Source organism: Trichosurus vulpecula, chromosome 2 (genome assembly GCF_011100635.1).
Source record: "Trichosurus vulpecula isolate mTriVul1 chromosome 2, mTriVul1.pri, whole genome shotgun sequence".
Classification (NCBI taxonomy): Eukaryota; Metazoa; Chordata; class Mammalia; order Diprotodontia; family Phalangeridae; genus Trichosurus; species Trichosurus vulpecula.
In genome coordinates, this window is record NC_050574.1 from 310,754,814 (window position 1) to 310,768,804 (window position 13,991).

The window sequence follows — 13,991 nt, forward strand, 5'->3', positions numbered from 1 at the left end:
TCCTCACTTTAAATCAGGAAACCAAGCCTCAGGAAGATGAATGACTTGCCTTAGGTCGCAAGAGTATCAGAGGTAGACTGTAAGCCCATATTGAGTCCAGAGTCAATGCTCTTTCTTCTGAACCAAGCTACCTCCCCTCACCTAGACTCTGACATTCAGCTGCATTTTAAGACAAGGAAGTTGGGCTAGATCATCTCTATGGTCCCTTCCAACTTGTAGTTCTAGTCTATGACTCTATGGAACCATTCCTCTATGGCCCTAGAATCTGGGCTAGATGGACTAGGGTTTTTCTAGAATGGTACTTCTTATGTTTTTCAGGTAAAAATAGGATAACATCATATGAAACTGCTTTGCAAACAAAAAAAGCACATCTCAAATGTGAGGTATGATTATCAGAAAGAAACAAGAAAATAAGAAAGGAATATTAAACTTCATTCTATTAATCATTTCACAAAAGCTATCTTTCAGAGCCCAGTGAGCCGGACCCATACCCACCCTTCTATGGTCCTACTCACATATTACAATCCCATCTACCTACCTGGACATACACACACATACACACATACACACACACACACACACACACACACACATTTGTGGTGTGGATGCAATAAAATGACTTCAATTTTCAACTCCAATTTGTACTCCAACTCACAGAAATGTCACCACAAGGTATTGTTCACAGTCCTTAATCAAAGAGTTATGAAGTATTCTCATGTGCACTTAATTAAATTGGATTTTAGATGAACTATTCCTCCTTTTATTTGCATACCATTACTCCCAGTTATAATGTCCTTTACTGAAACTTAGAAGAATTCTGGGAAAGATGGTTTTCTTTCCAAACTACTTTCTTCTATGTCTTCAATTGCACCCCTTTTCCTTATGACCATCTATTCCCTCTCTCTCCCTAGTCCATCTCGCTCCTTCATTCTTCTCAGTTTCTTCAGCACGCCTGGCCTTTTCACTAGCACTAAAAGGAAAATCCTAGAGATCAGATCTGAGGAACAAATAAGATATACCGGCCCAATGGTCTTAGAGGACCTTTGAGGACTTTGGGCTTTAAGGTAGTTCAAGTGCTTGATAATAACTCAGTGTTATTATGAGCTCTATTCAACCTCTGTGGCTGTGGATTAGGGGTCTAGTTAATGTAAAGTCCAATGCCCTACACACAGCAGCACAATGGATAGATAGAGTCCTGGGCCTGGAGTCAGGAAGGCATGAAATAAAAATTGCCTCAGACACTTGATAGCTCAGTAACTCTGAGCAAGTCCCTTAAACTCTTTGCCTCAGTTTCCTTAACTGTAAAATGGGGATAATAACAGCACCTGCCTCCCAGGGTTGTTGTGAGGATCAAATGAGATCATATTTGTATAAAGTGCTTAGCATCATGCCTAGCACATAGTAGGTGCTATATAAATGCTAATTCCCTTCTCTTCTCCTTAATAAATATGTGTTGAGGGTTTGTCTTTTTCCTGCCCCATGATTTAGAAATGCAAGGGCCCTCAGAGGTCATCTAATCCACCACCACTCCCTTATTTTGCAGATGAGGAAACTGAGACCCAAATAGAATAAATGACTTGCCCAAGGTCACACAGGTAAGTGGTCATAACCAAATGAAACCTTAGTCCTCTGAGTACAAATCCAGTGCTCTTCTCACTGTACATTGATACGTCTCAGTGATATATCCAATTTGTAAGGATCCTAGTGTAGGAGGAGTGGGGAAATTTTTGATAATATTTATGAAGCACTTAGCATTGCTGACTGGCATGCGGTGGTCACTTAAATGCTTAGTTCCTTCCTTTGAGTCAGTTTTTTTCATGTCAAATGAGGTTGTTGGGCAAGATGGCATCTATCTGCAAAGTCCGTCTAACATTGGCACTTTTATGAGGATTAAATGTGCCAATATACACAAAGCATTTTAGTGTTGCCAAAGGGGCATTAGACCAAGAGTTTGCCAAGCTAGGTTTAAGTCCTAGCTCTCATATTGACCAGTTGTCTGACCTTTGGCAAATCTCTTTACACCTCGTATGCCTCACCCACAAGGGTAGGGAGGCTGACCACTTAATCTTTTAAGTCCTTCCTAGCTTTATGTACTATAAAAACATGACATTCTAATTAAGAGAAAACCTGGTCTGGGGAAATTTCCCTACTCCTCCTATAGTAAGATTCTTACAAATTGGCTGCATCATTGTACTGTGGGAAGAGAACTGGATTTGTACTCAGGGGAAAAAGGTTTTATTTGGGTATGACCATTTACCTGTGCGACCTTGGGCAAGTCATTTGTTCTATTTGGGTCTCAGTTTCCTCACCTGAAAAATAAGAGGGGTGGTGGTGGATTAGATGACCTCTAGGGGGCCTTGCATTTCTAAATCATGGGGCAGGAAAAGGACAAATCTTGAAGCACTGAACCAGTTTAACACTTCAACTCAAGAGATATTTATTAAGGAGAAGGGAAGAGGATATGCATTTATATTGCACCTACTATGTGCCAGGAATATTATACAAATATTATCCCATTTGATCCTCACAATAACTCTGAGAGGCTGGTGCTATTGTTATCCCCATCTTACAGATTAGGAAACTGAGGCAGACATGTTAAGTGACTGGCCCAGGGTCATGCAGCTAGTAAGAGTCTAAGGCTGGATTTTAATCTGGGTCTTCTTCCTGATTCCAGGCCAGACGTTCTATACGCGGCACCACCTGGCTGTCTTCACCAAAGAGATGAAGTGATCTGGCAGCGGTCACATAGCTAATAAGTATGACTCAATTCCAAGTCCTTCGATTCTGATTATGTCACTCTTTCTACTCTATAATGCTGCCTTCCGCTAACAGCTGCTACAATAAGGCACTCAACAAACACTGACATCATGTACAGAGCCCTCCATGAGATGGAGTCTCATGTACTGACTGCAGATGAAGCATATTTATGTTTTCCCTCACAACACACCCCAGACTTATTTGTGGACTTAAGGTTCTGCATCAACCCTGACAATGTAATTCATGACCCATCTTTTTATGGCCCCCTAAACATACTCTATACAGCCCCCTAATGCAGCTCAGTTCCAAGTCATTCCAAGTAAGAACCATTCAGAGGACACTAGGCACAGAGTTCAGTTGTTACAACACTCCAAATAACTTATCTAGTGAAGAAGGATGACGTGATGGAGTGGGACCAAAGCACTGAAGTTAGGGCCAGAAGATATGGACTTCAATTCCAGCTCTGGCACTTGCAGATCACTTATACGACATGGTGATCACTTGTCCAGCCCTCACTTTCCTCATTTGTTACATGAGGATTGACCCAATAGTCCCTAAAATTGAGGGCACTTGGTGGAACAATGCATTGAGTACTGGACTTGGAGTCAGGAGGATCCGAATTTGAATCCTACCACAGATACTGGTCACATATCCCCTCCAACATTTAATTTTCCTTTTCTGTCGTATTAGCCACTCTGATAGATATGAGGTGGTACCTCAGGGTTGTTTTAATTTGCATTTCTCTAATCAATAGGAATTTAGAGCATTTTTTCATGACTAGAGATAGCTTTTATTTTTTCCTCTGAAAACTACCTGTTTGTATACTTTGATCATTTATCACCTGGGGAATAACTTGTATTTTTATACCTTGGGCAAGTCATTTATCTTCAGCCTCAGTTTCTGCATCTATAAGATGGGAATATTAACAGCACCTACTCACCTCATTCACGATGTGAGTATGGGCAGGTTACTTAACCTTGCTTAGCCTCACTTTCCAACTCTATAAAAAGGGGATATTAATAGCACCCACCTTAAAGGGGTATCACGAGGATAAAATGAGATAATGTACATAAAACACTTTGCAAACCTTCAAGTGCTATGTAAATATCGGTGATTATTATTGTCTATACACTAACACCAGAACATGCAACTAAAGGACAGAACGATAGTGAGGCTCCAACACAATTAATCCTATTTTTAGAAGATTGTACTTGGATTACTGTTTCCCTGTTCAACCCTATAGAAGAAAAGAAGGAAGCAAGTAATTATTAATTGCCTACTACATACAAGACACTGTGCTAAGTGCCTTATAAACATTATCCCATTTGATCCCTGCAACAACCCTGGAAGAAAGGTGCTATCATTATCCCCAGCTTACAGTTGAAGAAACTAAGGTAGACAGAGGTTAAGTGATTTGCCTACAGACACATACTTACTTAGTTTAGTGTCAAAGGCAGGATTTGAACCCCTGAGAGATGGTCATCCAATCTCTATCAATATACTACCAGTGACCAGCAGCTCACTTCCTACATAAAATGGGACACCTAAAATGTGGCACCCAGAACTAAATCCAGTATGCCAGATATGGCTTCTCCCCTCCCCTCCGTTCCTCTTCTCTCCTCTCCCCTTCTCTCTCTCTCTCTCTCTTTCTCACACACACACACACACACACACACACACACACACACACCTTGCCAGTTTAATTCAATTAAATTCAACAAACTTTAATTAAAGCCTATTATCAAACTTAGCTAAGTAACATGAGTTTATTAAGTGCCTACTCTGGGCCAGCATGACTATCAGAGGTAGCATAGGTTAACAAATAGAAAGGTGGCCTCTAAACCAAGAAGATAAGGGTTCAAACAGCACTTGCTTTGCAGCCCTGATGAAGTCACTTAAAGTCCTTTCGGTGTACTGAACAATTCTCTAAGACTATCAGTTTCAGAAAAGCTAAAATCTAATCTACCTGTACTGGAAAAGGGAGTTTGCTCACCTGGGAGTTCTCTCTACTAAAAAAAAAAACCCCATATGTCTAGTTCCCATCCCTAGCCCACTATCCTCTAAACACTATGCAGGGAGTTTAGACAAAAGAGCACTGTCTCTGTACTTAAAGAATCTGGGCTCAAATTTCACTTACAATGAATACTAACACTGAGACCTTGGGCAAGTCACTTGCTTCCTTGGTCTGTTTCTTCATCTGCAAAGTGAAATGATTAGACTAAAGAAGCTTTCAGATCCCTTCCAGCTATAGACCTATCATCAAGAAGGGGGTGGAGGGCTGGAGAGGAGAAAGGCTGTAATTGAGTCAATCAATCAAATCACTCTCATCCCCCTTAAAGTGTCCTTAAAGTGCCAAGATGTCTCTTTTTCTCTGATACTTTTACCAAGTGAGAACACTTCTTGACTAGATTAATCAATCATACCCTTTAGACTAAAGTACAGAAAATGTCCTTGATCAATTTCAATATCCTTAAAAGCTATTGGATGAACTGGTATGATGTTATGCAGGAAATGTGTTTAGGTGCTTAAGGAAATTTGTGACACTCTGTGGGCTATCTATAAGTCAGAAAGCCAAATTGAAACCTGTGGATTCGAGCAGCTAGTAAATTCAGGCAGAATATTTCCAGGCCTTCCCTGATAAAGAGTTCTTTAGCAGAGTGGGGAGAAGCCCTGCTCTCTGCCTGGGTCTCTGACTCCCCACCTCACTCCCCTTCCACATAGCTGGAGGAGCACCTTCTTAACTTGAGACCTTTCTTCAATGTCCTAGCATCATCTCCTGAACAGCAGGAGCTGACAGTGGGGTCTATACATTGATAGCTGAGGACACACTAGACACACTGAAGAAAGGCAACTTTAAGACTCAACCAAGAGTCCAGCAGAAAAGCTTCTCCTAATCTAAGGGGAGCTTCATGAATGACCCCCATGAAGGGGAGGAAAGGATTTCTAGCATCTAGGAGTTTTAAGTGACCTTTTGTAATATGTGTTGTGAGTTTGAGTCTGCTTTCCCTTAGACCCTGTATGTACTAGTGTCCTAGACTTCTCAGGGGATGCTTAGTATTTACTGTTCCTTAATAGAAACTCCTTTTTGTTTCTTTGGTTTTTTTGTTTAATTTTATTTATTTTTGTTATATTTTATGTTCTGAAATGTCTCCCTCCCTCCCCACCCAGCACTAAGAGAAGGCTAGAAACTCCTTTCTGAGAGCTAATTAAGCCTGGATGACTAGTGGATGTTGTATGACCATCAATAGGGAAAACATACTTGAGGGGACATGTCAATTATAGCATTAGAAATAAAAATAATCCCTCAGGGATACCCCTAGATTCTGAGAGGACACATAGCAAATCTCTGGGGATAAAACTAGCCAGGGAGGATGGGAGAGTCACTCCAGAGTGCATGATCCTACAAGAGACAAAAATGAGAAACAATCCCTGCCTCCTAGGTGTTTGTATTTTGTTGTTACTTAGATGTTTTTCAGTCATATCTGACTCATCCTGACATTTGTGGTTTTCTTAGCAAAGGTACTAAACTGGTTCACCATTTTCTTCTCTAGTACATTTTACAGATGAGAAAATTGAGGCTAATGGGGTTAAATGATTTGCCCAAAGTCAACCAGCTGAAGCCAGATTTGAACTACAGAAGATGAATCTTCATGATTCCAGGTCTGGTCCTCTATCCACTGCACCACCTAGTAACCAGGAGTTTACATTTTACCAGACAGATATTATGACTACATAGAAAAGTAACTCATGAGATGGTTAGAAGGAGAGAGCACCAACAAGTAGGGAGATCAGGAAACAAGATCTGTGACAAATTGGCACCCAAGTTGAGACTCAAAGAAAGTAAGATTCTAAGATGCAGAGGTGAAGAGGGGGTGCATTTCAGACTTGGGCAACAGCCTTATGGACACAGGAAATAGAACACTGAATTCTAAGAAAAGAAAGGAAGCCAATCTGGCTGAAACAAAAGGAGATGAAGGTGAACAATGTGAAACAAGTCTCCCCATATAGGCTGGAGTCAAGCTGTGAAGAATAAACACAGGCTCATCGTTGCCAAGCTCGACAATCACCGTTTTGAAGAGAGTATCCATATGTTTTTTTTCTATTCCTCTTGGCATTTCTTAGTCCTTCCTAATCTCTTTCACAGTATTTGCAAGATGCCATGATTTGAGGAGCTTTTTTCATGTCATCCTTGAATTGTTGAAAGCTGGAAACTGTACTATTACCTCCTCTTCTTGGTATTTTGCACATAGTAGGTTGTTGAATGGATGACTTGATTCATTAATTAATGTTGTGCTCCTTCAATGGGCCCTCCGCTTCTGAACACTGTCATCCTGGATGGAAATGAAAGTAAACTGCATTAAAAATTATTGTGACACATAAAAATTCATTCCACCGAGGAACACGTCCCTAAAATAACACCCTCTAAATCATTCTGCCACAAGGCTCATGGGCTGCTCCCTGTAAACTAGATCCATTGCTCCCCAGTGAACAAATACCATCAATTAAAGCCAGTTCATCTTCCCATTAGCTTTTGTTCTTTGACTTCTCAAAATCCAGGCAAGAGTGATAGCACAGATTATGGAATAATGCTAAGATCATGGGGACTGGCCCAATTTCTTAAGTTTCTGAAATTAGCTATTGCAAGCTGCCTAATAGAAAAGACGGGGAAAATATATATCCCTTCAGTGAACACCAGTGTAAACTGGATAATAGTAAGAAATATGCCCTGCTCTAACTTCACATAAATATCTTCTTACTGTAGATAGTCCGCTTTAATCATGATGAAAGGCGAAGCAGTGGACTCTACAGAAGCGATGTGTTTTAATTTGTAATTGTTTCCATCCTCATTTTCATGCTTCTGCTCTACTGACGGGCTCCCCGTGCTTAAATCAGCATCGTCCTTTTTGTTCAAGGTTAAGAATAAAATTCTGAAAAGGATATGATGAATTTCATAAAAAAAGACTGTAAGAAAAAAAGTTAAGGACCAGGGGATGCATAAAGGGGCTTTCAGCATTGCTAGAAAGATGTAACACTACTGTAACTGAAAAAAATAACCACAAAACAGCCCACTTCACAAGTGGGTCAGGGCTGGTTTATGCATAGGCAAGGTAGATGTCTGTATACATGACAAGGTTTTAGGGGCTAGAAAGCCCCTCATTGGGTAGTTGGAAGAATGTTAGATTTGGAGTCTGATGTCTTAGGTTTAAAGCTTGACTCTATTTAGAGCCTCTATAGCTTCGTGTAAGTTATTTCACCTCTTTGGGCCTCAGTTTCTTGAACAGAAAAATGAATGAGATGGATTCAATGATCTTGGGAGTCCTTTGCACAAATAATACCTATAAGTCTTCTCCCACTTATAGGTGCATTAGCTTAAAACTCTGATATTCTTTCAGACTGGGGAATCCTTCCTAAAGAGTAAGCTTCTTAAGGGTATGAATTTCATCTTTTCGATCTTGCTATTCCACAGGACTGACAAGTGTAAATGGTGGTGGTGGTGATAGTGGTAGTGGTGTGTGTTTGTGTGTGTGTTGCCCATGTGGGTTATGTGTATCCATGTGGGTCTATCTAGATGTGGTTCAACGGGAGGCATGAATAGAGATCTCTATGGTCTCCTGAGCTCACCCCTCTCCAAGGAAGACTGATTTGCAATAGGAAGGGAAACAGGAGGCAGGCCACTCTGTTCTCCTCAATGAAAGTGGGTACTGGACTAGACATATCTATCTTCCCCCTTAAATATTGTTGATCTAAGAGAAATAATTTCTAGGTTAAAACTGAACTCCTGATTGCTATCCTTTAAAAGGGAGGGAGTGCCCCAACCTTTATATCCAGTACTTGACTACTTTTCCACCAAATGCCATTTACACACACACACACACACACACACACACACACACACACACACACCAAGTAAATAGCACAAATTAATAAGTACAGAAGAAAAACAAATTAAAGGACACAAAAAGTACAAAAAACTCATTTAGCCAAACTGATTGCAGACAAAAATCAAAGAATCAAAAGTGAGAATATACCAGACAAATACACAGAGTGAATGAGCTCTAGCCAGACAATACACAAAGAGAATGAGCTCTATCATTTGGAGCAAGATACCTCAGCTCAACCAAGAAAAAGAGCCAAGATCTCACCCAAGGGGAAGTTCCCCTATTTCTCTAGTAGGGACTGGGAATATGGGAGAAGAACATTGAAGTGTTGTCTCCTCTACATGTTGGCTCCTTGGCCTTCTCTCCCTTCAAAGACCCAAAGAGAATCTGAAACAAAATGTGTTCCTTCTTTAAACTGGAAGCCAGAAGAGCTGGGTGTGTCTTTTCTCTCAAACTTTCATGAACTCCAGACTCTCCATTCCTCACGCAGGCACTGGAACATTAAATCATCTGTCTACAACAGTGAAGAGAGTCCCACAGGCTTTGAGCCATGGTTCCATGGTTGTCTCCTCACTGCATCTCTTGACACTGGACTGATGATGCTGGAGGAGGGAGGTTGATAACTTTGCATAGTCCTGTTTAACTTGAATCCAATTCACTTGCAAGTCAAGACATCACCCTACTGATGTCACTGGTTCTCTTCAAGAATGAAGGACAAACAACAAACAACACACAATGTATATTATTAACAGCAGGTGCTAGATATATGTTTCGGCTTTAAATGAACAGCTTTCACTAAGACTTTGATCTTAATTAGACTACCAATATCTCCCTGGGAGGGGGAAATCACAGAGAGCTATTATTAATCATTTGTGCCTCAATGGGAATGAGGTTAAGATGCTTTCCTGAGAATACATTTTATTGAAAGGAGAAAGAGCTTGAATTTACTGATATCAGAGGAATAAGGGTTAGGAAGAGAGGTATCATTGAAGATGAACTTCAGTCACTTCCTCATCTTATAATATGCTGTTCTTGATTAAGTACCTATTATCTGTCCCACGCTGATTTGGAAGGTGATCATTCAGTCTATAGATTATCTAGGTTTTTAGCTTCTCTTTGTTATTTTTTGTGATAACTTTTTGGTTTCTTTTATTTTTATTTTTATTCTATTGATACCCTTATCTTTTCTTAGACTGTTACTTTCCAGTGTCTCCTCCTTTGTAACAAGAACATTTAAGTAAAATACACTTACTAGCTCATTGACCTTTCTACAAATTGCCTATTTCCATACCTATAGTCTACTACCACTGTTCCTAGAAGTAGAAAGCATGTTTTACCATCAGTTCCTCTCAAGTCAAGAGCAGATATTGAATTGAACAGAGTTTCAAAGTCTTTTAATATTATTTTCTTTCCATCATTAAGGTCATCACATTTTTTTGGTTCTGCTTATTTTATACTATATCAATTCATACAAATATTTTCAAGTTGCTTTGAATTCTTCATATTCATGACTTCTCATGAAAAAAATATTCCATTGAATTAATATACCATAATTTGTCTAGCAATACCTCCAAATGATTGATGCCCACCTAGTTCTTTCCTACTATAAAAATCAAATTTATTATTTTTGTCTAGATGGGACCTCTTACTCTGTCTTTGCTGTCCTGGGGCATGAGCTTACTATTGGTATTGGTGGACTATCTCCTTACATCTTAACAATTGACAAATAGACCTGAGCCAGAGGGAAGAGGTGATGTTGGACCTTAGTCAAGCCTCAATTAAGATGAGTGGGGAACAACACTGACTGAAATAATATGGTTTAGGGATTTCCTGTGGTTATCCATCCTTCAGGTTTTCCTCTCCCTCATAATCCCATGTAAATATTAGTGGTGGTCAGAAAACACTGAGTTAGAGAGAAAATCTTTAGTTGGTCCCAGTTACTCAAAACAAAATAACACAACCAGAACCCAGCGCCAAATGATTTAACAGGTGCTAAAAGGTCTTACTCACAGGCTTATTCCATTCCCAGAGATGTACATGGAAGTCAACATAAAAAATTCTCCTCTTACATTAAAACAGGTTTGTATTTCTCTGTCTGACAACATCAGAAAAGATGAGAAAAGAATTAAGCTTGCTTGATAGGAAATGATGAACTGTGGATGGGTTTTTAATTGTTTTTTTTTAATTTAAATTACTTTTTAGCCAAGAAGTCACTAGCACTCAGTTTTCTTGTACTCAACAGTACTTGACCCAGACTTTCTGCTCATAAGCCACCTGGCCTATGGATGTCCAGGATCAACAACAATGTTGGTATACCAGGGTATCCAGGGACCTCTATGTCCTTGTTTCATTCTACTCATATCACATCCCAACCACCATCACATAGAATCTGATTTAGGCTCCTAAATTCCCAGGTGTGGCTTTGAACCAAGTTAAAGAGATACGGGTTTATCAATCAGATGGAGGGACTTAGTTTAAAAGTTAGGAATAACCTTTTGGCCCTAAAGTTTACATAAATGTGAAGTGAGTTACTAAGCGTCAAGTAAGGGCTGGACTGAGTCAAACCTAAGGTCTAGACACCCTGTCGAAACCTGCAAACTGTATTGCTAAGTCCCCCAAGCAAAGTGTCTTGGAAAAGTATGTTGTCTTCCATGGTATCAGTCTTAAATACTAGGTATATTTAAGCTTCTCTTAGTAGTTGTTTTAAGTTCTGTCCTTCATTATGAGAGGCAGAAAAATATCAAGGATAGAGCAATGGACCTGGAGTCAGGTCCCTCTGGCCCAGCTCTATCCTTTAGGTTTGAATGTTACCTTAAATACTAACTGTGTGATCCTAGGCAAGTCTTTTAAACTCTTGGGTATTCAATTTCTTCATTTAAATAACAAGAGGATAAGATGGCGGCTGGTAAGCAGGGAATAGTGTGAGCTCCATACTGAGTCCCTCCAAAAACTTATAAAAAATGGCTCTGAACCAATTCTAGAACGGCAGAACCCACAAAACAGCAGAGGGAAGCAGGGCTCCACCCCAGGACAGCCTGGATGGTCTCTGGGTGAGGTCTATACCACACGGAGCTGGGAGCTGGGAGCTGGGAGCTGGGAACGGAGTGGAGCAGAGCCCAGCCTGAGCGGCGTGGATCAGCCAGACCAGGAGCCCGGCAGAGCAGGCCCTGGTGCCCTGTGTCAGTGAGCTGCGGCAGTTGCCGGTCTTCTCAACCCACAAACACCAAAGACTGCTGAGAAGGTTAGTGGGAAAAGCTGCGGGAGTGGAAGGAGTTCGCGGTTCGGCTTTCAGCCCCTGGGGCAGTGGAGGTGGGGCAGCTACGGGCTGTTGCTGCTTCCAGCTCCAGGCCCACCTGGTGGGAGGAATTAAGTGGCGGATCAGAGCAGGGGTGCACAGCCTGCCAAAGATCTAAGCCCAGTTCAGGTTGCGGGTTCTTGGGGAAGGAGCAGTGCTGGTGTGGCAGAGCTGGCACCTCCCCGCCAAACGTGGAACATAGAACTCTGTAGTCTACAAGCAGTCATACCCCACTGAAAAACTCAAGGGTCAAGTTAGTTGGCTGGAATATGGCCAGGCAGCGAAAACGCACCGAGATTCAGTCTCAGACTTAGCATTCTTTCTTTGGTGACAAAGAACACCAAAACATACAGACAGAAGAAATTAATAAAGTCAAAGAGCCTACAACAGATACCTCCAAGAAAAACATGAACTGGTCCCAGGCCATGGAAGAGCTCAAAAAGGATTTGGAAAAGCAAGTTAGAGAAGTAGAGGAAAAATTGGGAAGAGAAATGAGAAGGATGCGAGAAAACCATGAAAAACAAGTCAATGACTTGCTAAAGGAGACCCAAAAAAATACTGAAAAATACACTGAAGAAAACAACACCTTAAAAAACAGATTAACTCAAATGGCAAAAGAGCTCCAAAAAGCCAATGAGGAGAAGAATGCCTTGAAAGGCAGAATTAGCCAAATGGAAAAGGAGGTCCAAAAGACCACTGAAGAAAATACTAATTTAAAAATTAGATTGGAGCAAGTGGAAGCTAGTGACTTTATGAGAAATCAGGATATTATAAAACAGAACCAAAGGAATGAAAAAATGGAAGACAATGTGAAATATCTCATTGGAAAAACCACTGACCTGGAAAATAGATCCAGGAGAGATAATCTAAAAATTATTGGACTACCTGAAAGCCATGATCAAAAAAAGAGCCTAGATATCATCTTTCAAGAAATTATCAAGGAGAACTGCCCTGATATTCTAGAGCCACAGGGCAAAATAGAAATTGAAAGAATCCATCGACCGCCTCCTCAAATAGATCCCAAAAAGAAATCTCCCAGGAATATTGTCACCAAATTCCAGAGCTCCCAGATCAAAGAGAAAATACTGTAAGCAGCCAGAAAGAAACAATTTGAGTATTGTGGAAACATAATCAGAATAACCCAAGATCTGGCATCCTCTACATTAAGAGATCGAAGGGCTTGGAATACGATATTCCGGAGGTCAATGGAGCTAGGATTAAAACCTAGAATCACCTACCCAGCAAAACTGAGTATCATGTTCCAAGGCAAAATATGGATTTTCAATAAAATAGAGGACTTTCAAGCTTTCTCAGTGAAAAGACCAGAACTGAATAGAAAATTTTACTTTCAAACACAAGAATCAAGAGAAGCATGAAAAGGTAATCAAGAAAAAGAACAAGAAAAAGAAATTGCAAGGAACTTACTAAAGGTGAACTGTTTTGTTGACATTCCTACATGGAAAGATGACGAGTATGATTCATGAGACCTCAGTATTAGGGTAGCTGAAGGGAATATGCATACATATATGTTTATGTATATATATGTGTGAATGTGTATGTATATATCTATGTGTGTGTGTATATATATATATATATATATATATACAGAGAGAGAGAGAGAGAGAGGACACAGGGTGAGTTGAAGATGAAGGGAAGATATCTAAAAGAAATAAAATTAAATTAAGGGATGAGAGAGGAACATACTGAGAGAGGGAGATAAGGAGAGATAGAATGGGGTGGATTATCTCGCATAAAGGAGGCAAGAGCAAGCAGTTCTGTGGGAGGAGGGGAGAGGGCGGATGAGGGGGGAATGAGTGAACATTGCTCTCATCAGATTTGGCCTAAGGAGGGAATACCATACATACCCAATGGGGAATCTTACCCCACAGGAAAGAAGAGGGAAGAAGATAAAAATAAATGGGGGGGGTGATGGAGGGGAGGGCTGATGGGGGTGCAGGTAGTCAAAAACAAACACTTTCGAAAGGGGACAGGGTCAGGGGAGAAAATTCAATAAAGGGTGATGGGTTGGGAAGGAACAAAATATAGTTAGTCTTTCACAA